General features: G+C 49.4%; 1 long non-coding RNA gene across 1 annotated transcript in view; it reads right to left on the bottom strand.

Moving 5' to 3' along the window:
* Positions 1–4,368: 4,368 nt before the first annotated feature.
* Positions 4,369–24,562, bottom strand: part of LOC127486705 (uncharacterized) — a 73,520-nt gene continuing 53,326 nt past the window's right edge. Inside the window, exons 2-3 of the long non-coding RNA XR_011386858.1 lie at positions 19,041–19,204; positions 4,369–18,339 (exon numbers count right to left, since the gene is read on the bottom strand). This is a non-coding gene — a long non-coding RNA (uncharacterized lncRNA). The remainder of the gene's footprint in view (positions 18,340–19,040; positions 19,205–24,562) is intronic.

Raw genomic sequence — 24,562 nt, forward strand, 5'->3', positions numbered from 1 at the left:
GATCAGCTCAGCTCTGGCCGTTGTGGTCATTTGGGGAATGAACCAGCAGATGGAAAACCTTTCTTCTCTCTCTCTGGCTCTACCTCTCTCTGTAACTCTGTCTTTCAAATAAATAAAATGAATCTTAAAAAATATATATATACTGTGATTTCACAGATGAGTGTGGGATTAAGTAACTCACCCATTGTCACATGTCACACAGGCAACATGGCGGCATCTAAGGTGCTTGACCACTGGGATACAATGCAAATAAGGGCACTGTTTCCCAAAGTGGGCCCTGTGGAACACCAGGCCCAGTGCCTGGAACTCTAACATCTTCTCAATTTTCCTGAGAATCTAATAATATTCTTAAAAGTACTTTTTTCTATACATATGACCTCCCATTGTCTTCCCATCCTATGTTTTGCATCTGTCATGGGTTGAATTTTTTTACATCCTAACCCCTAGCACCTGTGACATTATTGAGGCTGAGGTCTTTACAGAGGCAGTGCAGTTAAGTGAGGTTCTTACAACAGGATTTTAGCCAGTGAGACTCATGTCCTTATACAAGGGGACACTTGGACACAGAGAAGAGGCCATGAAGAGCCACAGGGAGAAGACCACCACCCTCTAAAGGCCAGAGAGGCCAAGGTCAGACGCTTCCCTTCCAGCCCTCACAAGGAACCCGCCCCAACACGTCTTGAACTCACACCCCTGGGGTTGGTTTGCGAGATGATCAATTCCATGGTTTAAGCCGTCTTGTTGCCAGTATTTTCTTAGGACAGCCCTTGCAAACGAAGACAAGGCCCCAACAGGAGGGGCTGGACTGGATTTCCCCAGAGCCAAAGGAGACAGGAGTTGGTGCCTGGAACTGGAAGAGGCGAAGCCCTAGAGCTCGGATGTTGATTTCCCAGGGTGACAAAGGCAGTGGAGGCTTGGAGCCTCCAGGAGATTCTTGCCCCACTTAGTGCACATCCCAGACCCTGGGATTCCAGAATGAGTAGCTCCTCTAAGCCACAGCCTTATTCATCTCTGGAAGAATCCCTAGGACAGAGCTGACAGGGAAGAGGGCAAGAGTGGAGAGAGGCCACCTGAATGTCAGTGTCCTGAAGACAGCCGAGAAGATCAGCAGGAGAAGGATGATGACCACGAAGGATGGGGAAGTGGCCTCCTCCCTCCCGCTTGCAGCACCATGGGGCCGGTTCATGGCCTCCCAGAGGAGCAGGGTCGTCTCAAAGCCTAGTGTCGAGGAAACACTCAGCTACAACAGCAGAGGCTCAGAGCAATAGTCTGTTTGGCTTAGAACTGTGATGGCTTTGATCCAACAGTGAGGGGACAGATTCAAACCTCTTTAAAAAATGTTAAGAAAATCCACCTATAATGTGGCCATTCTATACCCTTCTGGTACTCTGTCACTCTTTAGAATGCAGGAGTTATTTTTTAGAGATTTATTTATTTATTTGAAAGAGCCATAGAGAGGGAGAGGCAGCCGGTGGGGGCGGGGGGGGGGGGGCACAGATCTTCCATTTGCTGGCTCACTTCTGCCACAACTGCCAGAGTTGGACCAGTCTAAGCCAGGAGCCAGGAGCTTCTTCCAGATCTTCCACAGGGATGCAGAGGCCGAAGCACTTGGGCCATCTTCCACTGCTTTCCCAGGCCATAGTAGGGAGCTGGATTGGAAGTGGAGCAACCGGGACTCAAACCAGGGCCCACATAGGATGCCGAGAGTAACTTCACCTGCTACATCACAACGTCGGCCCTGAGGTTGATTCTTGTAGATAATTTTACCCTGGGCAAAATTCTCATGTCATTTCATGGCCTATGACTTTCTCTGGGTTCTTTGTGCCAGGAGCATTCATGAAGAGTCCAAGTTCAAGATCGGGATCAAGGCTGCTGCTTGAGGCCTGAGCTGGGGCGTGAGTCCCACCAGCCAGGATACAGGCCATTTCTGGCACCAGAGATGATCCATACCAGAACTCAGCGTCCACTCTTGCAGGGAAAAGGCCAGGAAACCATCAGGAGCTCCCCGAAGTCAGGTGAAATTCTGAAGTTCAACACCAGCAGACTTCCCCTAAGCCTGTCCCCAAGACCTCGGATGGTCACCGGGCCCAGAGCCTCCTCATTCCAGCCTGCGGCCCCAGCGATGCTCCACACTGTCTGAAAGGGCAGGTGCACGGCACGTGGGCTGCAGTTCCCCTACGTCAGCACCTCCTTGTTCTCACACTTGGAAGTCAAGGCTGAAAGATCTGATTTGGTTACACCTGGCTTGCTGGCACGATTCACTGGTGTGCGCAGCAGATTTCACGTGTGATAAGTTTGTCAAGAATGTCACTTTCAGGCTCTGAGGTGTGGTGGAGGTGAGGGGCTGTGTGCTGTGTTTGGTGTTGCAGCTGAGGCCAGAAGGTTGGTCTCAGCTTTTCGCATGCGTAATGGAGTTCTCCGTTTGCGTCCACAGGACTCCCATAAAGTGGAGCCAGACCAAAAAATCCTACTAAGGCATCTGGAAGGGTCCGAGGCTTCCTATTTTTCCAGGGGAACATCAAGTTCAAGCTCTGAAAAGAAACAATGTTTCCAAGGAAGCAGAAGCGAGCCCTCCTTGCAGGCCATCCCTCCGCCCCACCCCCTCTTCCTCTTTTCTCCTCTCTTCCTTCCTCTTTTCTTTTTGCGTCTGTCCCCTCCATCCCCCCACCCCAGGCGTTGTCTGCACCGCTCGGTAGGAAAAGGGGAAAGATGTGAAATAAACCAGCACCCTATCGTACCCCTTAGCTCATAGGAGCCAAGAAAAAAAAAAAAAAAAAAAAACCACAGCTCTGAGGAATGGACGCCTATCCAGACACCCCCACCGCCCCGTTTCAACAAGGACTTCAGCTGCTGATATGCACAGTTTTCAGAGGTTGTGGATAGCCCACGAGAGGCGATTGAAAAGCCCTGACAACCGCCAGGCCTGTTTCGGGGTCATGAGCGCACCACTGCTCACCCCGATGTTGAGTCAGCGTTCCACAGACCACAGAAAGGTCAGGGCGAGCTTCACAAAGTGAAAGTGCTGAAGTATATTGAAACTGTAGAAAAAAATAAATAAACCAACCCTGCCTCACGTCTCCGAGTCTCTGCCCCGAAAGTCTTGTTTTTATCTGGAATTACGGTAAACTCATTTCAGCGCGGTTGAGGCATGTGGTATTCCGAGGCATTTACTCTTCCACTTAATTGCAAGTTGCCACGTTCACTGTCAGGTCCTACCTCCTTTCCTTGGCTTTCCCTGCCCTTCTTGACTCCACCCACTTAGAGACCCAGACGTGTCTCTGCTTCTGAGTAGGGCAAGAGGTCTGTGGCCTGGGACACACCACGGCGGGCGGGCCACCATATCTCAATAGGGAAGTCCACCAGAGTTGGGGTGTGCTCCCTGGCGGTCCTGAGTCCCCGCGGAGCTCCTGCCAACCCTGTGTTCTTGTTAGCTCTGCTTAGCCCTGTGAGCGCCGGGAAGTGGTGATGGTATCTGTGAAGTGGGAATGAATACTAAGACCTCCCCAAGGACTCGTGGGAAGCCTGCAGAGCACATATGTAGAATCAGTGGGCACAGGGTTCGTGAACGCCTGCTCTGTTCTGGTGCCTTGGTTCCCCCACATCACAAGCTGCTCGGTCATCCAGACCCGTGCCCCAGGATGGCGTGTGTCCCTGACTTCCGCCCATCTCCTGCTCCGGAGGGCAAGATCCCCCTCCCACGGGGCTGCCCTGCTCACCCAGCTGCACAGCTGCTCTGCTTTGGGCGCCAGCCTGGGACTGTAGCTGAGTCCCAGTTGCTGGATTGCAATCAGAGATGCCAGTCAGTGCCAGTGCTCCTCCAGACGTGGCCCGATACGCACTGTCCTCCAGTGCCACTATGTCTCAGACCACCCAGCCTCCTTCCCCAGCCTGGCCTGCGTAGAGGAGAAGTGCCCTAGGTCACTGCCCAGACCCACAGGAGCCCTGCGTCTTGTCTCACCTCTTTCCAAGTCCCCCGTCGTGGGCTGTAGCTCCCAGCCTTTACGCCCAGGCCTGCTGCTACCATGTCACGTGCCTTCCACAGAAGTCTAATTTTCAAAGAATCAAAAAGCAAAACATGCACTTATGATTTCAGTGTATTGAGTCCAACTTGCTCTTTGATCGTTTCAAAGGCACTTCAGGGTGTGAGAGAGCCTTAGAATCAGCTTCTTCAGCATGAATCCTCCTGGAAGATGGGTGATCCCTGAGCAGAGCTGTGTAGAGAAGGATGATCTGAACGGTGCTGGCCCCAAGACACCCCGGAAAATTGGGAGACTTGAAGCAAACGACTTAACTTCCCTAAACCCAACTTTTCTTTCCTGAAAAGAACACAATTATATGAAGGTACTGTTGAAAGTTCATGAAAAATGGAAGCAAAAAGATAGGTTTATTTTTGCTGCAAAGTTTTTTAAATCCATGCATACAAAGGGTCTTCAAAAATTTCCTGGAAAAATATTTAATCTAAAAAAACTACACAAGATTTAAAATTTTTTTGCATCAAAATCCAAACATTTTTCTCTCTAAAATTAACTAATTATTACTTATTTGAGAGGCATGGAGAGAAAGAAAAAGATGATTTCCCCTGTACACAGGTTTACTTCTCAAATGCCTACGATGGCGGGGTCTCCCATGTGCTGGCAAGAACCCAATCACTTGAGCCACCACCAACACCCACAGGCTGTGGGCATCTTAACAGGAACCATAACCACTAGGCTACATGCTCACCCTTAACCTTATCTTTTAATTCAGTTTTGCCATGAACTTTTTGAAATACCCTCATACTTAACTCATGAGCTTCTATGAGGTCTGAAGATGATGTATGTGAAAAGGATTCAATTCATGAAGACATTTCTAATATCACCTTGACATCTGCACTTCTGGAAAAGCAAGGATTGGGCTTATTTGGCTGTTTGGATCCCAAGGGGGAAGGTCGCCTCATTGTCGTCCCACTGCCCTGCTATGTCCGGCTCTCTGTGAGCTCCCGAGGCCAAGCCCGTGTATGGCTGCAGCGTTCCTGGGCCAGCACCAGCACTGTCTGCTGAGCACGTGACCTCCACGGTGGCACCGCTCTCCAGCCAAGCCGGGAGATCAAGCCTCTGCACTCAGGCAACCTTGCAGCAGCTCCACGGAGCGGGAGAAATGACCCCTTCCTCCACTGCCCACTGCCAAACCATTAACATGGGATATGGAGATCCTGGCAAATGCAGAGGAAGTCCATAAACCCTAAGGAGCTTCCTGATGCTTCCTGTTGCTACTCTCCGCAATTATACCATGAGTCAGGCTAGCTGGAGTCCCAGCCCAGCAGAGGCACCGTCTGAGCAGCAGTCAGACCTTTCCCCCACCAGCCCAAATCTCCACCACTTGGCCCTCCCTCCATATCCACTGTGCCTTGCTTTATGAAAGACCACTGCGGGGCTGCTGCTGTGGTGTAGCGTGTTAAGCCACCGCCTGCAATGCCAGCATCCCATATGGCCGCCGGGTCGTGTCCCAGCTGCTCCACTTCTGACCCAGCTCCCTGCTAATGCACCTGGGAAAGCAGCAGAGGATGGCCCAGGTCCCTGCACCCATATGGGGGACCTGGAGGAAGCTGCTGACTCCTGGCTTTGTCCTGGCCCAACCTTGGCCATTGTAGCCATTTAGGGAGTGAACCAGCAAACGGAAGGCCTCTCTCTACATGTCTGTCGGACTCTCTCTGTCTCTCTCTAACTCTGCCTTTCAAATAAATAAAATAAATCTTCCTAAAAAAATTAAAGGACAACTGAGGGAGAATAAGGCCTTCTATCCTCCCTCGTTCCTCCCTCAAGTAGTAATTGAACACTTATGTCCCAGTGACTGTCCTAGATGTTGAAGAGGTGGAGTCCTCCAAGACCCCTGAGACTCCTGGGCAACAAACAAGAAACAGCCGCTGACCGTCCAGTGTACAGGGAACTAGGACGGAGCAAAGCACAGGCTGTGGGAACACACGAGGGTCTGGAAGCTCGGCTGGGCAGAATGCAGAGGGCACAGCCACAGAAGGCTTTCTGCAGGGTGGAGTTTAGCTCCTGCAGGGAGAATCGGCGTTAGGGAGAGGAATCAAGGAAATGGGGGTGGGGGGAGCGTATTCATCAGGACACAGGAACGAAGACCACAGCATGGCCCGTGCAAGACATCAGGAAGGAGGTTCCACGCTGCTGGGAGCAGGGAAGGGAAGCTGCTGCAGTGGGGTGGGGGTGCTGGAGAGACAGCCCCCCCATTATCCACGTCCTGCTTCTCAGACAATAAAGCTGAGGCCTGGGGTAGGCAAATCATGCAGCAGGCGATCGGCTTGTCTTGACTGGATCTGGTCCCCTGATTCACAGAACGGAGGAACATTCCACTTCCCAAATGGCAGGGATTCCCAGGCCCCACTGTGCTGGAACTCACTTTCCCACTGTCCTCCCTGACCTGTGCTGTCCTCCCCACAGTCCATCAAAGGTGACAGAGACGGTCACTGTCCCCTTGCTAAAGAGGGCGGCGGTGGCTCTGAGACGCTGACACATCAATCAGGATGCGCCGCTATGGTCTGACGGGTCGCCCCCTCTGCCCCCCACCTCACAGGCTGAGTGGTACCGGAAGCCAGGTCATCCACCGGCAGGTGGAGCGCTCGTGAATGGGATCCCTACAAGAGACTGAGGGAAGGCCACCATGCCTCCCACCACGGAGGACGCGGCGACAAGCTGCTGTCTGGGAGGAGGGGGCCCTCCTCAGACACGGCCTGTGCTGGTGCCAGGTCTCAGCCTTGCAGCCTCCAGCCTGGTTTCTGCGGTATTTTGTCACCGCAGCCCAGACTGACTGGACTCCCCGGACTGCTGTCACACAGCTTCCCAGAAGATCTCTTTGGAGAGTTTAAAACCCCAAAGCCAGGCCGGCACTGTGGCATAGTGGGTAAAGCCGCTGCCTGAAGTGCCAGCATCCCATATGGGCACCAGTTTGAGTCCTGGCTGCTCCACTTCCAATCCAGCTCTCTGCTATGGCCTGGGAAAGCAGTAGGAGATGGCCCAAGTGCTTGGGCCCCTGCACCCACGTGGGAGACCTGGAAGAAGCTCCTGGCTTTTGGCTTCGGATTGGCAGAGCTCTGGCCATTGCAGCCATTTGTGGAGTGAATCAGTGGATGGAAGACATCTCTTTCTCTCTCTCTCTCTCTCTCTCTCTGCCTCTGCCTCTGCCTCTGCCTCTCCTGTAACTCTGCCTTTCAAGTAAGTAAATAAATCTTTAAAAAAAAAAAAAACTCAAAGACCAGAAATACCCTTTTGAATGTCATTCTTGGTATCAAGAATAGAAGCTCCATAACCCACATACTTTCCCTTTGAGACTAATTTTCTTTAAGATTTATTTATTTATTTGAAATACAAAGTTACAAAGGTAGGGGGAGAGAAAGAGAGATCTTCCATCTGCCGGCTCACTCTCCAAATGGCCACAATGGCTGGGGCTGCACTGATCTAAAGCCAGGAGACAGGAGCTTCTTCTGGGTCTCCCACTTAAGTGCAAGGGACCAAGGACTTAGGACATCTTTCACTGCTTTCCCAGGCGCATTAGCAGGGAGCTGGATCAGAAGAAGAGCAGCCAGGATGGGAACAAGTGCCCATAGGGGATGCTGGCACTGCAGATGGTGGCCTAATCAGCTGTGCTGTAGCATCAGCCCCATGATTCATGTGAATATCCATTGATATTCTTTTTTTTTTTAATTTGAGAGGTAGAGTTACAGACAGGAGAGGGAGAGACAGAGAGAAAGGTCCTCCTTCTGTTGGTTCACTCCCCAAATGGCCACAACAGCCAGAGCTGCACGATCAGGAGCCAGGAGCTTCTTCCTGGTCTCCCATGGGTGCAGGGGCCCAAGCACTTGGGCTATCTCCTACTGCTTTCCCAGGCCACAGCAGAAAGCTGGATTGGAAGAGGAGCAGCCAGGACTAGAACCGGCGTCCATATGGGATACCAGTGCCACAGGTAGAAGATTAACCTACTGCGCCACAGCACCTGGCCCCAATGATATTCATTCACCCTATCAAGGTAGAAACCTAGGCAGCATTTACTATTTGCAGAATTTCTTTTTGAAGAAGTTATGTCTGTCTTTCCAATTATAATGAGTGAAGCACATGTCAAACTAAATCATTCTGGCCCCATTTTCTGTTTTGTTTTGTTTTTAAAGATTTATTTATTTGAAAGACAGAGTTAGAGAGAGGCAGAGGCAGAGAGAGAGAGATCTTCCCAAATGGCCACAATGGCCAGACCTGGGATGATCCGAAGCCAGGAACCTGGAGCCTCTTCCGGGTCTCCCATGCAGGTGGACAATTGGACCATCTTCTATTGCTTTCCCAGGCCATAGTAGAAAGCTGGATTGGAAGAGGAGCAGCCAGGTCTTGAGCTGGCACCCATATGGGATGCCTGCATTACAGGTAGCAGCTTTACTCACTATGCCACAGCGCCAGCCACTCTGTTTTTTCAGTCATAATGGTTGTGATTGAATAAGGTGTAATTCTGATTCAAAATACATCACATAGAGTGGATTCTCTTTTCTCACATGAACAAACAACATCTGAAAAACAGAACATTATGACGTCTATAGCCTATATTGCAATTTTTTCCTAAATCATTTTATCTTGTTTAAAATGACAACTTCAGAAGCCTTAATTGTTTAATTCAGCATATTTTATGGTCTGATATATATATATATGTAAATATATACCTCCACTCTTTATTTATTCTGCCACATAGAATCAGTTTCATAATATGTGAGGGTCAGTGCAAAATGAGAATATGAGGGCTTTTGAGCAAAAGCTAAGCATTTTCTAGATGGTGACGGCACTAACCCCGCCTTTCTGAGTGTGACTCCCCGTGTGACTGCACAGGCCCCCAGCCGTGCGGCTGGCTCTGCGTGCAGCAGAGCATGGCCAGGTCCTAGGAGTACAATCGTGTCTGCTGAGCCAGCAGATGTGGGCTGTGCCCTCCCTCTGCAACTCACAGGGGGATGCAGCGAAGGGCACAGTCACTCTGAAGTCGATGAGCGCTAAGCTCAGGGGGTCCTCCGTCATCTGGGAGCACCTCGTCTCCCCCTGAGAAAACGAAGACTGCCCTTCCCAGCAGGCCCAGCGTGGCAGGGAGAGTGCGAGCAGCCAGAGGAAGAGGATGCAGCTGTCCCTGGGTACCCCAGGGGCTTCATTACAGACTCCCTCCAGGATACCAAAACCCATGATGCTCAGGTCCCTCACATAAAATGGCATAAAACTTGCACACAACGTGCACGCATTCTCCTACTACACTCAGTCATCACTAGACTACACTACTTATACTATCTCATACGCTACCTGAATAGGTGTGACACTGTATTGTCTAGGGAATAATGACAAGAAAATGAAACCCACATATGTCCAGTGCACCTGCGTTTGTTCTTCCACAATGTCTCTGATCCAGTTTGTGGACTCTACAGATGTGGGACTCCTGGGTGATATCTTCATGGAGGGCTGACTGTTGTGTCCAGGAGATTGGTGGAAAGACTGGGGTGTGGCATGTCTAGGAACCACGCTATGGGATGCCTGAGGGGTGGCTGCCGAACAGTCCACAAGGGAGGTTAGGTTTTCATCCCTCGGGCAGTGAGAAGCTCTGAATGGGTTCCTTGGGCTACTCTCAAATGCACAAGGAGCCAGGATGGAAAAAAAAAAAAAAAAAAGTCATCACTGGTGGTGTCAGTGGAAGAAGATCAAGCTGGCCTTCCTGGAAAGGAAGAAGCAGGAAGCCAGCCCACAGAGCGGCCCAGGCAGGAAGTCCTGGTTTGACAAGTCATTTGTCTTTTGCTCTGGGCCGTGGAGCTGGTGTTACTCAGCATTCCCCCGCTCAGCAGATGGGAAGAGGAAGAGACAGATCCTTCTTCTTCCTCTGTCAGAGCTCCGTCATGGACAGTGAGTCCAGGCCGTGTCGGCACACATGGAGGGTGCGCTCCATGGAGACTCCGGAGCTGCTGCACATGGCTGTGCCTGCTGGCAGTCACGTGCTTACCACGTGCCTTCCCTACAAGACTCTGGGCTGCCTGAGAGCAAGGAACACCTTGCGCATTTTCCAATTCTAGTTCCCGACAAGGTAAGCCATGAGTGTATTGGTAAACTGAGTTAAACTACACTAAATGCAGTTACATCCAGAGAGCCCATTGCTTTGGGAGGGTGTATACTAAACATATATAACTTCTATAATGAAACAGCTTTTTGAGTTCTGTGCCATTGGCTTTAAAACACACTTCTGGGACCCAATATCCTTCTAATTTGGGAGCTATCCAGAAATGATCAACACACATGTCCACTTGGTTCTAAGATTCCTGGCAGACAGGTCTATGAATTTGCAATGTTGATTTCCCACAAGGCATGCAGAGAGTAAGTAGCTCCTTATCCAGTGAAGCTGTAGTTTGGGTGCGCGCGCGCGACACACACACACACACACACACACACCCCTCATGCTTATTTTTTGCATTACTAAAAGGTTTTACCAGAAGAGATTGGCATCGTTTAAGTGTGCAACAAAAGTATAAACAGCAAAGCCCTCTGCCATACATATGATCCATCTCAAAGGCAGGTGAATGTCTTTGTTACACATCAGAAATCATAAGGTGGACGATAGCATTATTTAGTAGAAACATTTCCCCGTGCAATGTTTAACAGAAAAGTATATAAAGAAGTCTTCAAACTTGAAAAAGACATGTGAAATGATTTAGATAAAATGCTGTAACTGTAAAATCCATTCGCAGAGGAAATGTTCTGGAATAAGTGATTTTCAAGAAGTATGATTTTATGATCTGACACCTGAAAAGTAGTGGAACAAATGAAAGACTTGCTCTACTCCAGAGCGTTACTAAGGAGCCAGCGGGAGGGCATTTAGTGACCCACCTGTAACTACAGCCGCCGGAGGAGGAGGGGGTGGGGTTTCTGAGGACCCAGACAGAGCTGGGACCTTCTCTGCTCCATTTCCAGGTGCACCTAGGTACAGTTCAAAGTCATCTTCTATCTTTAAAAATTTGTTTTACTTATTTGAAAAGCAGAGCATCAGAGAGAGAGAAAGAGAGAGAGATCTTCCATCTGCTGGTTCACTCCCCAAATGCCCACAATGGCCAGGGCTGGGCCAGTCTGAAGCCAGGAGCCTAGAGCTTCATCCGGGTCTCCCACATGGGCGGCAGGGGCCCAGGTACTTGGGCCATCTGCTGCTGCTGTCCATTAGGGGAGTTGGATCAAAAGCAGAGCAGGGGCCAGCGCTGTGGTGCAGCAGGTTAAAGCCCCAGCCTGAAGTGCTAGCATCCCATATGGGTGCCAGTTCGAGTCCCAGCTGCTCCACTTCCAGTCCAGCTCCCTGCTGTGGCCTGGGAAAGCAGAAGAACATGGCCCGAATCCTTGGACCCCTGCACCCATGTGGGAGGCCCGGAAGAAACTCCTGGCTCCTGGCTTCAGATGGGCGCAGCTCCAGCCATTGCAGCCATTTGGGGAGTGAACCAGTGGATTGAAGACTTTTCTCTATGTCTACCTTTCTAACTCTTTCAAATAAATAAAAATAAATCTTTATTTATTTATTTATTTATTTATTTTACAGGCAGAGTGGACAGTGAGAGAGAGACAGAGAGAAAGGTCTTCCTTTGCCGTTGGTTCACCCTCCAATGGCCGCCACGGCTGGCATGCTGCGGCCGGCGCACCGCGCTGATCTGAAGCCAGGAGCCAGGTGCTTCTCCTGGTCTCCCATGGGGTGCAGGGCCCAAGCACTTGGGCCATCCTCCACTGCACTCCCTGGCCACAGCAGAGAGCTGGCCTGGAAGAGGGGCAACAGAGACAGAATCCGGCACCCCGACCGGGACTAGAACCCGGTGTGCCAGCGCCGCAAGGCGGAGGATTAGCCTAGTGAGCCGCGGCACCGGCCCTAAAAATAAATCTTTAAAAAATTATTTATTTAAAAATAAATCTTTAAAAAAAAAAAAAAGCAGAGCAACTGGGACTCAAACTGGCTCTGATACGGGATGCTTGCTTCACTTAACCTGCCGTGCCACAATGCCAGCAAAAGTCATTTTTAGCATTCTATAAACAGAGATGCATATTCCTGGTAGGCCTTGGGTGTCTGGAATACAAATTCTCCATTTTATCACTGGTCAGATTCTCCCTTCCTGAGGATCCCGTCCACTTCACCTCATCCCTGGAATCTGCCATTGGAGCCCAGGCTCTACTGCGGTCACCAGACCCTGCTGATCACCCCACTACCCGACACCTCATTCCTGTCACTCCATTCCCGTGAACAGCCTTCTCTCTGCGTGAAAACAAGCACTGCCGTTTCTTCACGTAGGAAGGGACCTGGGAGACCATGCAACAAAAGAAGCCAAGTGCCTTGGCGGGACTCTGCAAGCACACAGAGCCAGCAGATGCCTTCTCTGTTTAGCCCAGGATCTGCAGATACAACTGGCTTCCTGCAGGCTGCTCCCCAGAACTTGGTGTGTCAGCAATGGAACTCTGGACCACACGAAGAGGAAACTTGTAGATCCATCTTGTGAGTTCATTTCCCTGGTAGCAAGAATCTTAATGCTTCCTGATCTTGACTGATCTTTATCTACGCGGATGCATACATTTTACATTGCTATAATCAGCACACGTGCTGCTTGCCATATAACTTTTTTGTTTCGTTGCGACAGCCATGTGTGAACACTTGCCCAGCCTTCCAGAGCAGGCCTGGCCAATAAAACTTCCTGTGATGACAAAAATGCTCGCCACTCCTGCTAGGATGGTAGCTGCTGGCCACGTGTGGCTCGGCTCGGGAGCACTTGAAGTGGGGCTGGGCCACTGAGGAACTGCATTTTTTATCTTATCTCATTTCAATTCATTCAAATGCAAGTTCACACAGGCACTTAGGGCTAGAGACCTCTGTAAGCCTCCACAGGCTTCTAAGAGACCTCATTCTTTCACACAGCAGATCCCTTAAGACTGCATTGTGCTGATGGCCCGGCTTGCTTTATGGTTTCTCTGTCCTTGAACATTCAGAGTGCTTTTCATTTCTGCTATTACAGCAAATACAGTATTCGCTACAGATTTATACACACTGCTATACAAACTGTTGCTTCTATTGTTTTCCTTCTTTTGATTTATTGGTTTAACATCCTGCAAATAAAATTACAACTGGGTCATGTTTTGAGTGAGATATTCCTCAAAACCCTCCAAGAGGCTCAGTCTGTCTCCCTTTCCCCTTTATCCTCTCCTGATACACCCTAGGGAGCTAGACACTGCAAAGTCCTCTGCTGGGGCCGCTCTCTGCCTTTTTTCTCCCCTCACCCCCACCCCGTCCTCACCATCTCACACCTATGGACGTGTTCCTTTCCCCCAGGCCAGCTATTTATTTATTTATTTATTTATTGGGACAGGCAGAGTTAGACAGTGAGAGACAGAGAGACAGAGAGAAAGGTCTTCCTTTGCCATTGGTTCACCCTCCAATGGCCGCCGCGGCAGGCGCGCTGCAGCTGGGGAACTGCGCCGATCCGAAACCAGAAGCCAGGTGCTTCTCCTGGTCTCCCATGGGGTGCAGGGCCCAAGCACTTGGGCCATCTCCACTGCACTCCCTGGCCATAGCAGAGAGCTGGCCTGGAAGAGGGGCAACCGGGACAGAATCCGGTGCCCCAACCGGGACTAGAACCCAGTGTGCCAGCACCGCAGGCAGAGGATTAGCCTATTGAGCCGCGGCACCAGCCCCAGGCCAGCTTTTCCCTGTGCCTTGTCCTTAGAAGCAAAGACACAGCCCATTTAGATCCAAGGGACTGCTACTACTCCAGACAAAAGAGAAAGCTCAAGGATGGTCCAAAAGCTTGCTGTCTGGACCAGACCCCCTCTCCCCTCCCCCCGGCCGGAGATGCAGAGGAGCTGCAAACACAGTATTTGAGGCCAGAGACATGTTGACATTCACTGCTCGGAGCAGCCTCAGCGCACTCTCGGGCTCTTCACGCTTCTGTGCATCCCTGACTCACTGTCTCAGTCACCTCCCTGTCTCAGTCGTCCACAGAGGATGGTCAAAACTGCTGCAGAGGAGTGGGCGCTGTGGCATAGTGGTAAAGCTGCTGCCTGCAGTGGGCGCCAGTTTGAGTCCCGGCTGCTCCACTTCCCATCCAGCTCTCTGCTAAGGCCTGGGAAATCAGCAGAAGATGGCACAAGACCTTGGGCCCCTGCACCCATGTGGAGGAAGCTCCAGGGTCCTGGCTTCAGCCTGGCCCATTCCTGACCATTTCAGCCATCTGGGAAGTGAACCAGCAGGTGGAAGATCTCTCTCGCTTGCTCACTCTCGCTCTCGCTCTCACTCTCTCTCTCTGCCTCTCTGTAACTCTGACTTTCAAATAAACAAATAAATCTTAAAAAAAAAAAAAATGCTGCAGACAGAAGAGAACCTCAGCCTCATCGAGTAGAAGACACGAAGACCACAATTTTCAGGTCTCTTTGAAGAAGGCTGCAAAACCTGAGCTATTTCCACTCGGGTTTTCAGGTGAACAAAGTCCAATCTGGAGTCAGTACTAAGGGGACATAATTGTGGAACCCTGGACTCAGGAGGCCATAGAAGAAAGAACTCGGGTAATGCTTTACCAATAAAGGAGGGATACAAAAGTAAGGAAAGTGGCACTAGCTCATAGGAGACAGCTAAGTGAAAGAGACTGTTAAAACCGCGAATAAGCAGACAGCGAGAACCCACCCACGGCAGCTGTCCTCCGAAGCAAAGAGAGCTTGAACAATTGTCAGTTCATGGATATTCCAATCAGAGCAAAGGGCAGGGTTATTTCATGATTCTCATGCTTGTCTCCACAGGTAACTGTCATGTGGGGAACCAGACTAAGTTAACCCATGGAAGAGAATGAGAGCCCAGATCGAGCCAAACCTGAAGCCCACAGATCTCTGGAATTTGGGGCTTTATTCTAACTTCTTCTCTGTGAGTGGGGCCCAGAGCCCATTGCATTGTGTGGTTAGTGAGTTGTTCCAAAGAGATCTAGTCTTGCAGAGATGAGTGGCAGAAATTCCTTCTCTCTGAGGAAACAGAGCACTAATTGTTATGCCTAATGACAATATAGTGAAAACAGGAAGAGAGGGTGCTGGAAAACTCAGTTGTTGTCTACCACTTTGGACTTTGATGGATGTCAGCTTCCTTATGATAGAATAAGAGTGTCTGAATAGACAGGTGATTGTGAAACTGAATTTTGACTCAACAAGTAATTTTAAACCTAATTTGACAGCATACACCTTTCCCATCTTCTCATCCTGAATTAACTGTTACAAGAGTACCAAGCTCAGAGAGAGCTCATATGAAACTGGAGGTGATCTGGCTGGAAAAGAACCCTCCGTCTGGCTTCCCTCCATCCTCCCCAGGAAGACCCAGAAGCACCTACAGGGAAGCCCAGGGACCCAGGGGCACAGTCTGAGTGCCTCGGACTAGGAGCTCCCTGGGTCCCTTCCTGCTTGGACGCTCGAGAGAGCTCGTGCAGGATGCAAACATGAGTTCTCTATGTTGTTCACAGCCTTCCACTGCTGTGACGCACCCACACCTGCTTAACATCTAAGCTGTGGTCATTCGTGTTTGGGAAAAAAAAAAAAAAAAAAAAAGACAGCTCCTGGCTCCTGGCTTTAGCCTGGCCTGGTCCTGGTTATTGAGGCCATTTGGGTATGGAAGATTCTCTGTCTGTCTCTGTCTCTCTGTCTGTCTGTCTGTCTGTCTCTCTTTCTCTCTCTCTCTCTCAAATAAATAAGTACATCTTTAAAAATAAAATAAAATCCGGAGACAAAGCAGCTGCTGGCTCTGCACCACCACCTGTGGCATCCCCTCCGTGGGAGTTCCTGGATTATCAGGAGGTTTGGGCACAGGTAGAGGCCTCACTGGCATCCGCTGTCCCCGACTCACTGCCTTTGTCCAAACCCTCTGAGCTACCGTGCTTGAAGCCCCTGTGCAGAACATTTGCTCGCTTGGTTCTAGGGAAATGGTTGAGTGAAAACATAAAAGGCGGAATGAAAGCCCACCCAACAGACTATTACCACTGCATTTCAGATTGATGAGGGCAGGGAGTGAAGGTGGACAGCAGAAGGCAGAACTGTTCCACACGCGAGGAAAACGTGTCACTGCCAAGTGAAACGTCAGAGAGCCAGCAGCAAGGTCCCCTGGGGCTGCTTCTGTAGGTGACAGAGACAATTCCCGAAGCAGGAGGGCTTGGCCACGCTCAGGATGCATGTGACTCTGCAGCAACCCAGAGAAACAGAGACGCCACACAGATTATCGCTTCAGAAACCAAACTCACAGTCGCATGTAGAACACTTAAAAAGCACAACGGGACTGGTGCTGTGGCGCAGCAGGTTAAAGCCCTGGCCTGAAGCGCCAGCATCCATATGGGCGCCAGTTCTAGGCCCGGCCGCTCCACTTCTGATCCAGCTCTCTGCTGTGGCCTGGGAAAGCAGCAGAAGATGGCCCAAGTCCTTGGGCCCCTGCACCCATGTGGGAGACCCGGAAGAAGCTCCTGGCTCCTGGCTCCTGGCTCCTGGCTTCAGATTGGCGCAGCTCCAGCCATTGCAGTCATCTGGGAGTGAACCAGCAGATGGAAGACCTCTCTCTCTCTGCCTCTACCTCTCTCTATAACTCTGTCTTGCAAATAAAATAAAATAAATTTTTAAAAATGCACAAGAAAAAAGCTCAGGAAAGCTCAGTAATTCACCATCATTCATATGCATGAATGTATTTTTCTTAAGATTGATTTATTTATTTGAAAGGCAGAGTTACAGAGAGAGAAGGAGACAACCACACACACAGATCTTCCATCCACTGGTTGACTCCTCAGATGGCCACAACAGGAGCCAGGAGCCAGGAGCTTCAGCCGAGTCTCCTACATGGGTGCAAGGACCAAAGCAGTTGGGCTATCTGCTGCTGCTTTTCCCCTGTCACTAGCAGAGAGCTGGACTGGCAGTGGAGCAGCCGGGACACGAACCAGCACCCATAAGGGATGCTGGCATCGCAGGTGGAGACTCCACCCACTATGCCATAGCACTGGCCCCTACACAAGGCCACTTATGGAAAAAGCAAAATGGCTGCCAACAACACCAGCCCACAGCCCCCTCCTCAGAGTAGAAGCTGCAAATCCTCTCTGCTGTCCCTTGGAGGAAAAAAAAAATCTCAGGTAGGCATCTGGTTGTATCCGATTCAGCCCCATGGACACGGTAAAACCCCACAGAAGCCAGGAGGGCTGCGTCCTCTGGCTGGCTTTGCTCCAGCGTTCACCCAGGGCTCAGGGAGAGCCGGCCAGGAAAGCCCCATCTGATGTCTGAGGCACAGGAAATGCATTTCCCACAGTAGAGGGGAGCTGTTTAGAAGGTGGGAACCATTCTCCCAACACGCTGACCAGCTCCAGCTATGGGCTCCCATCGGAGTCTGCCATCCCGACCCATGCCAAGGGTCTTGGGCCCTACCCTGCAGCAGCTCCCCTGTCACTGCGCACCCGCCCTCCTTTCTCAGCACTGAGAACAGAACCCCCATCACTTCCTGTGTGATTTCCCTCTCCCCTCCGAAGTGCGAACACTCCCTGTGCTGCCTCCTAGGCTACGCATTTGAGTGCAGGGTCCTGCCTGCGGCTCAGTCTTCATCCCAGTGACCTCAGAGGACGAGAGTGAGGACGGTGGAGTGGGGAAAGCTCGGCTTAGGCACCTGATATGCTTGAGTTCAAATTCTAAGTCAAATGACATCCACCTTCTCTTCTGCCGCCCATGGACAACATCTTGGAGCCTGCGCTTCCTCATCCATTCAACAAGATTCAAGTAAATGGTTACTTCAGAGAACTCCAAGTGTCAGCTCTGCCCCCATCCCAGGTCCCTCAACCTTCCAGGATCATCCCTCTCTTTCATACCAGAAGAGCAAAAAGATTGCTGGAGAATACACATAATGTTCTCATTTGCTAAAGGAAAAAACAGATACATTTATGCACCTCTTTCCTTTCCCTAGACTGTTCATAATGCTTAAATATTTACCTGATGTGTTAGCTTTTAAATAAAAATAGAGGAAAAGCATTCACTGTCATTCTGCAGCTGGGTTTCCCATTTCTGTCACATACAATGGCTTATAGTACAACAGGCATCCTTGACCTTCATGGAGTCTCAAGGGCATGCGCTTGCCCTGGTCAACACTGCATGGTGTGGTTTATATTCTCTGCCCCTCTGGGTCACCAAAGACACGTCTTGCTGCCTCTTCTTCAATTCTCTCCTCCTTAAGTTCCACGAACACAAATGTGGGCTGCAGATCCACTGGAGGCTGGAGATAATGGGTTGTCTTGGACCATCTCCCGCTACTATGGTGGAGAGCCACAGACTGGGAATGCTGTGAAGAAGAGATGTTCGGTTCACAGTTCTGGAGGCTGGGAAGTTCAAGAGCATGGTGGTGGTGGCATCCGGCGAGGGCCTGGGCGCTACAGCATTCCATAGCAAAGGCATCCCAAGGTCAGAAAGTGCAATGGCAACCCAGAGAGGGGAGAAGGGGGTCGGACTCATGGTTTTATCAGGCGCCTACTCCCTGGAAAACTAACCCACTCCCAAGATAAGGCACGAATCCACTCATGAGGGCAGTGCCCGTGACCTAATCACACTCTCCAGACCCCACCCCTCCACCCTGTTGTGCTGGGGATTCCATTCCCAGCGCAGGAGCTCTGGGGATGGGGGGGGGGGGGGGGTCACATGGAAACCATGGTGTGGGGTGTGGGAACACCCCTATGCATAAGCAATTTAAAATTAAGATGAGACGCACAGGATCCTGAAACCACCCAGCGGCTCCTCCCCAGTGCTTTCTCACCCTTGTCACCACGATCACCCTGGCCTGAGCCTCGGCCATGATCCTGGGTTCTGTCCACCGCCCCTCGTGAGGCCACCTCCACGTCTCTGAAAGTCCTTGCTTGCTTTTCTGGAACAGGGAGAGGCCCTCCCATAGGTGTGGTTCATTATTGTTGCACTGCCAGAGAATAACTCAAGTGGCAGAGCATGTACAAAAGGGACTTGGGAGTAAACTCTATAACAGAAGGTACTCACACGGACCTGGGGGCGGGCCCAAGCACCTGCACCCCGGGTGGGAGCTTTGCACACTCTTGGCATTCATAGAATGTGGGGAACCTTCTTATTTGGCATCCTGGAAATTTCCATTTGGAGCAACTGTCTTCAAAGACCACCTGAAGAGCTTCCTGGAGTCAGATCCCCTGGGGGGAAATTCAGATGAATTTTGTGAGTGATGATTGTGTGAGGTGGTTTAATTATGCATAACCTATAATACACCAGGGCCTTTTTGCAAACCTATGTTTCAAGTTACTAAAAACAGAAGGGGCAAGATTGTATGGAGTTCAAAGAAAAGGAGTCAGTGGCTCCACCACACCCAGCCAAATCAAATGACAGCCAGATTCCCAATCAGGCTGGCCCTTAGTGTCCCCAGGGAGGGCTTTTACATGCAGATGCCTGGGTCCTGCCCCAACCCTGAAGGATTTCAGTCTCCAGTGTCTCAGCTTGTGTACTCCCTAAAATACTGCATTGAATTCTGTCACCTCTCACACAATTTTAATTTGACATCTAAATTTTTAGCATTGGTTAAATTGTTGCAAAGAGTATAATTTCTGGCATGTAACATTGACACTTCAGAATAAAGTTTTTATAATAATATTTTCTTAAATGTAGCTAATGGTTTACAAATGTCACATACGGTTATTACTCACCAACATCTTTTGTTAAAAATACATTCAGACCTTTTCTTGAACAATGAGAAATTTTACATTGCTTTTGTTTCTCCTTCAATTTAAATTTCTATTCCACTTCCTTGCAGAACTTTCATCTAAATATAATACTCATATGTTTATGCTTATAAGACTTTTGGTGACAGTACAATATGACTCTGCCCCAAATATGTAAGTAAATTGACATTTTAATTTTTAAATTTTGATGTAAAGATTTAAGTGATAAAAGTAATCACTCTAGGTTGAGCTATTATTTAGTGTACAATTTATCGAAAAATACATTATAAATTTTGATAAATGTCAAAGGTAAAGAGTAAAATTCTACTAGAAAGAGCTTAAGAAAATGGATATAAAACTTTAAAAATTAGTGTTAGTATTTATGGCAATTAGCAACAAATTAATAAGTAAATAATTTAGACAATAGATTTAGAATAAACCTTTTATTTAAACAATTATATAATTTAATATATTAGTAATTAGGGCACTCTATCAATAAGATAGGGTTTCATCATTAACTATATTCCTTTTTAAAATCTTTAATACATGTAAACTCTGAAAAACATTAGCTCACATATGTAAGTATGTGGAAATGGAAAGGGATTTTTTTTTAAGGCAACATCTCTCAATTCTTTAAATTCCTTGTAAGCCAGCAGTCAAAAGTCACGTAGATGTTATCCACACATTTTGAATGATCAGTCCTCCCGTGTAGTTGAAAGAGAACTGGCAGCTACCACCTTGCGTGGAAGTTTATAGCCCTTTCTTGGATCTGTCTCTATGGTAGACACACCAAGTCCCCCTGTTTGGTGCCCAAGAGGATTTGTACCCCGGGCTACTGCCCCGTGGTGGGAGCCCACATGAGCAGAAGCCTGTTCACTAGGTTATTTCTAAAGCAGCAGCAGCACCTGGCCTCAGGGCTAAGGTCAGGGTGAGGCCAGAAAAATGCCTGAGGCAGAGTCAAGCTTATTCCATGAGAGGAAAAACCTAAAAGATTATAGAAAGGGAGAAACTTCCTATTTCTGAAAGACTTGGTGATTTGATTGGCAGGAATCTAAAACACGTCAGTTTCTCACTTACTCCCGTGAAACACCTGAGGCACCCTGACTACAGATGAAAGAGGTTTACTCTGGACACCGTTCTGGAGGTTCAGTCCTGACGCTTGGTCTCTGGTGACCATGCCGCTGCTGAGACTCCCCAGGTGGCACTGGGCATCATGTGAAAGGGATGGGGAGCACACGGCTTGTGTGTGCACCTGTGTGGTCCCTAGGAAGCCGCCAGGATTCAACCACATGGACCCCTCCCAACAGCCAACCTCATCCAATCTCATCCCTTCCTACCATAATTGGGGCACATTTCCACCCTCAGTACCATTAACAAAACGTGTTGAATTTAGGGGGACAAATATTCAATCCAGAGCACCTCTTGTTGACCATATGGAAAATGAAGCAATTCTTTAAAGTCTTAGACAACAAAAATTTTAACCTAAAATTATACATCCTCTGTGATAGTCTGACTGTGGTTCATCCCCTAGCGGTTCATGTCCCCAGTGTGGTAGCATTGAGGTGGTGGCACCTTTAAGAGGAGGGGCTTAGTGGAAGGTGATTATGTCATGGGGAGTTCCATGGTCATGTGCGGAGAATGCTGTCTCCCAAGAGTGGATCAGGTCTGGCAGGAGTGGATTAGTTCCAGGAGAGAGGGTTAGTATAAAGAGGGAGCCCGGCCCCTCCTGCTGTCTTGTTTCCATGCTCACACTGTGTCCCCTCTGTCCTGGCCTCTTCCCACCCAGGGCCTTCACCAGCAGGACAGCACCAGGCTGTCTGGACTCTCCAGTCACCTGAATCGGGAGCCCAGTAAACTTCTTGTCTTCATCAAGTACCCAGCCTCTGGTATTTTATTATAGTGAAACAAAACAGACGAGGACACCCAGCTGGCATGGAGATGAGAGGAGAAAATCAAGACTTCTGGGATACGGAAGGGGTCAAAAAGTTTATCATCCTCAGCTCCTTTCTGAAGGGGTTCCCTGAGAATGTCTTCCAGCAAAATGAAATTCATTGTAGGGAAAGAGAAAATGGGTGAGGCACAAAAAAACCTGGGGCAGAAATAAGAGTAACTACATCCAAACAATTACCATAGACCATGAGAAAGGACTAATCCATCCGGAACTGAAACCCCTAAAGATTTCTATTTGATAGGAGATGGAGAAAGGGGAAGTTGTCTTATCTGAGAGGCTTACAGCCCTGGCTTCACACTAGACTGCAAGAGAATGATATGTTTCAGCAAATGTGTTACATTTGTTAACAGTAACTACCAGAGGACAGAAACATGGTATATCATTCTAAAGAACTAACAGAAAAAAAGTGAAGAAGTCCCAAGAAGACTGAATAGAGGGGGATCTCCATCCACCTCAGCCGGAGAAAGTTTTAGAACAAGGAGGGAAGTACCACATTTCAAGACTGTCTGAGGGAAGGCACGAGTTGAAAAGTGATGGTAACTGCAAACAGCTCAGAGACAGAGCGTCAGCAGGAAGAGAGAAACACAGCACGCCGCTGCTGGCGCCACCACGCCTACCCTGGCCCCCTGGTCAGGAGACGCCATCTTGTCTGGAAAACACTCTATGTCTAAAATACACATAAGGAGACTGACTGAGGGAAAAACCGAAGGAAAGAACTCATGAGATCTGCAGAAACACAGACTCTGAAGGCAGCAGAGAGAGAGGAACAAACAGGACGCCTGCTGCTGCCCAGCGCTCCTTCCCCAGCCCCCTTCCACCTTGCAGGCAGAGGAAAGCAGGAAGTAGGAACCCTGCCGCTCCTGCAGATGGGCAGCCATGCCCGTGGGAGGATTCCTCAGTCCCCACCGACTTCAAGTCTAGAGGGCTGACTGGGGTCTGGGCACCCGCTTTGCTCTAAAGAGGGACCCACACACTCCCCTCCGCTACCTCAACATGCCAGACCCGAGCTGCTGCCAAGAAGCTGCTGAACTCCACCTGTGCCAGGAGAAGCAAGCAGCCCCTTCACTTCCAGAAGCCCCGAGGGACAGCCAGGGCACCTGGCAGGGAGAAAGCAGGCCCCTGTGAGTCCTGCAGCCTCGGGAGTTTGGGCACTGGCCCTGGGGCTGCACTTGCTTGCTCTGTGTCATCTAGGAAAATTCCCTGTGGCTTCTTGAGGCTGCTCACCAGCAGCAGCCGGGACAACAACCCCAGGGGACCAGACCTGAGGAAGCTGCTTCTGCAGGTCTTACCACAGGGTGCTGGAGGCCCAGAACACAAGCCCCGGCATCACCCTCGCGTGCCCTGCGAGAGCTGGGCCAGTCCCCTCTGTGCCCTGCAACTCTGGAATTCTGAATGCTGATGCTATAACTTTAGAGTAACTCACACTCACGTGGGGGATCCAGAGGGCTATGCCTGGATTCCTCTGCTTCAGATTTCTGACTGCTAGCCCATAACCCCTGAAGTAACTGGCACTCACCCTGTGGTACCTGGATAAGGACCCCACTGTAGCCTGTAGCTCCAGGGCTGTGACTATTACTACCATATTCCTCAGAGTAACTGCAGCATACCCTGTGGGACCTAGGGAAGAATCTACCCGCTCCAGTGTCCCATACCTACCAGTGTACAGTCCTCACCACAGCCTGTACTCACCCCGTGGGACTGGGGCAGGGTCCCCTTAACATGTCCCAGTGCTGGGACTTGGGTTCATGGTGCTTTGAGCCTCAGCATTAGTCACACCCACACAGCAGAGTCTGGGGAAGCTCCTATCCACATCATATACTCTGGGGGCCCTGGCTGTGGGTGCCACGTACTCCAGCATCACTCACGCTTGCCCTTCAGGAGAAGGGGACAACCTTCCCACAGCACCAGAAACATGGCCACAGACATCAGAAATCCTGGTGTGATGAACACCCAACTCCCTGGAGCCTAAAGACACACACCTTTAGACGCTCATCTCCACTTTAAAGTTGTAATACCACCTCCACAATCTGCCGAGGACCAGACAAGTATGGCTGTTGTAGACACTTCCAACACTGGTACTGCTCAAGAAATCACTCAGAGGTTCCATTTCCAGGCTCATCTAGACCAGTCAAATCAATAACCTAAGTGCACCTCACATTCCACCTAACCAAAATGCTCTTTTCCAATGAAACTTACTCCATTAACAAAAGGGAGAGACTGTTACATAAGCTGCACGGAAGTTAATGTAGGGCCACAGCAAACACGAAGAAGCAAGGAAGCATGACACCTCCAAAGGAACACAGTAGTTCTCCAGAAATAGATCCTGATCTGACCTATGAAATATCTGAAAAGGAATGCAAAATAGCCATCCTAAGGAAACTTCATGAGATGCAAGGGAATACAGATAGACAGTTTAAAGAAAGGAGACAAACAATAGATGACATGAATGAGAAATTCAATAAGGAGATAGAAATCATTCAAAAGAACCAAACAGAAATTTTGGAGCTGAAAACTTCAATTAATAAAATAAAAAATACAATTGATAGCTTCAACAGCAGAATACATCAACAGAAGGAAACAATCTCTGATCTGAGGGACAAGACTACTGAAATAACCCAGTCAGACAAAAATAAAGAGAAAAAATTAGAAAGAACGAGGAAAGTCTACACGATATATGGGATACCATTTAGCCAACAAATATTCATAGTATACAGATACTTGAAAGAGAAGAGAAGGAAAAAGGCCTCGAGAATCTACTGAATAAAAAAATAGTTGAAAATTTTCCAAGTCTTGAAAGAGATTTGGACATCCAGATACAGAAAGCTCAAAACATCCTTACCAAACATACTCAAAAAGATTTTCACCAAGATAGACTAGACAAATGA

The sequence above is a fragment of the Oryctolagus cuniculus genome, chromosome 2 (assembly GCF_964237555.1).
Source record: "Oryctolagus cuniculus chromosome 2, mOryCun1.1, whole genome shotgun sequence".
NCBI lineage: Eukaryota > Metazoa > Chordata > Mammalia > Lagomorpha > Leporidae > Oryctolagus > Oryctolagus cuniculus.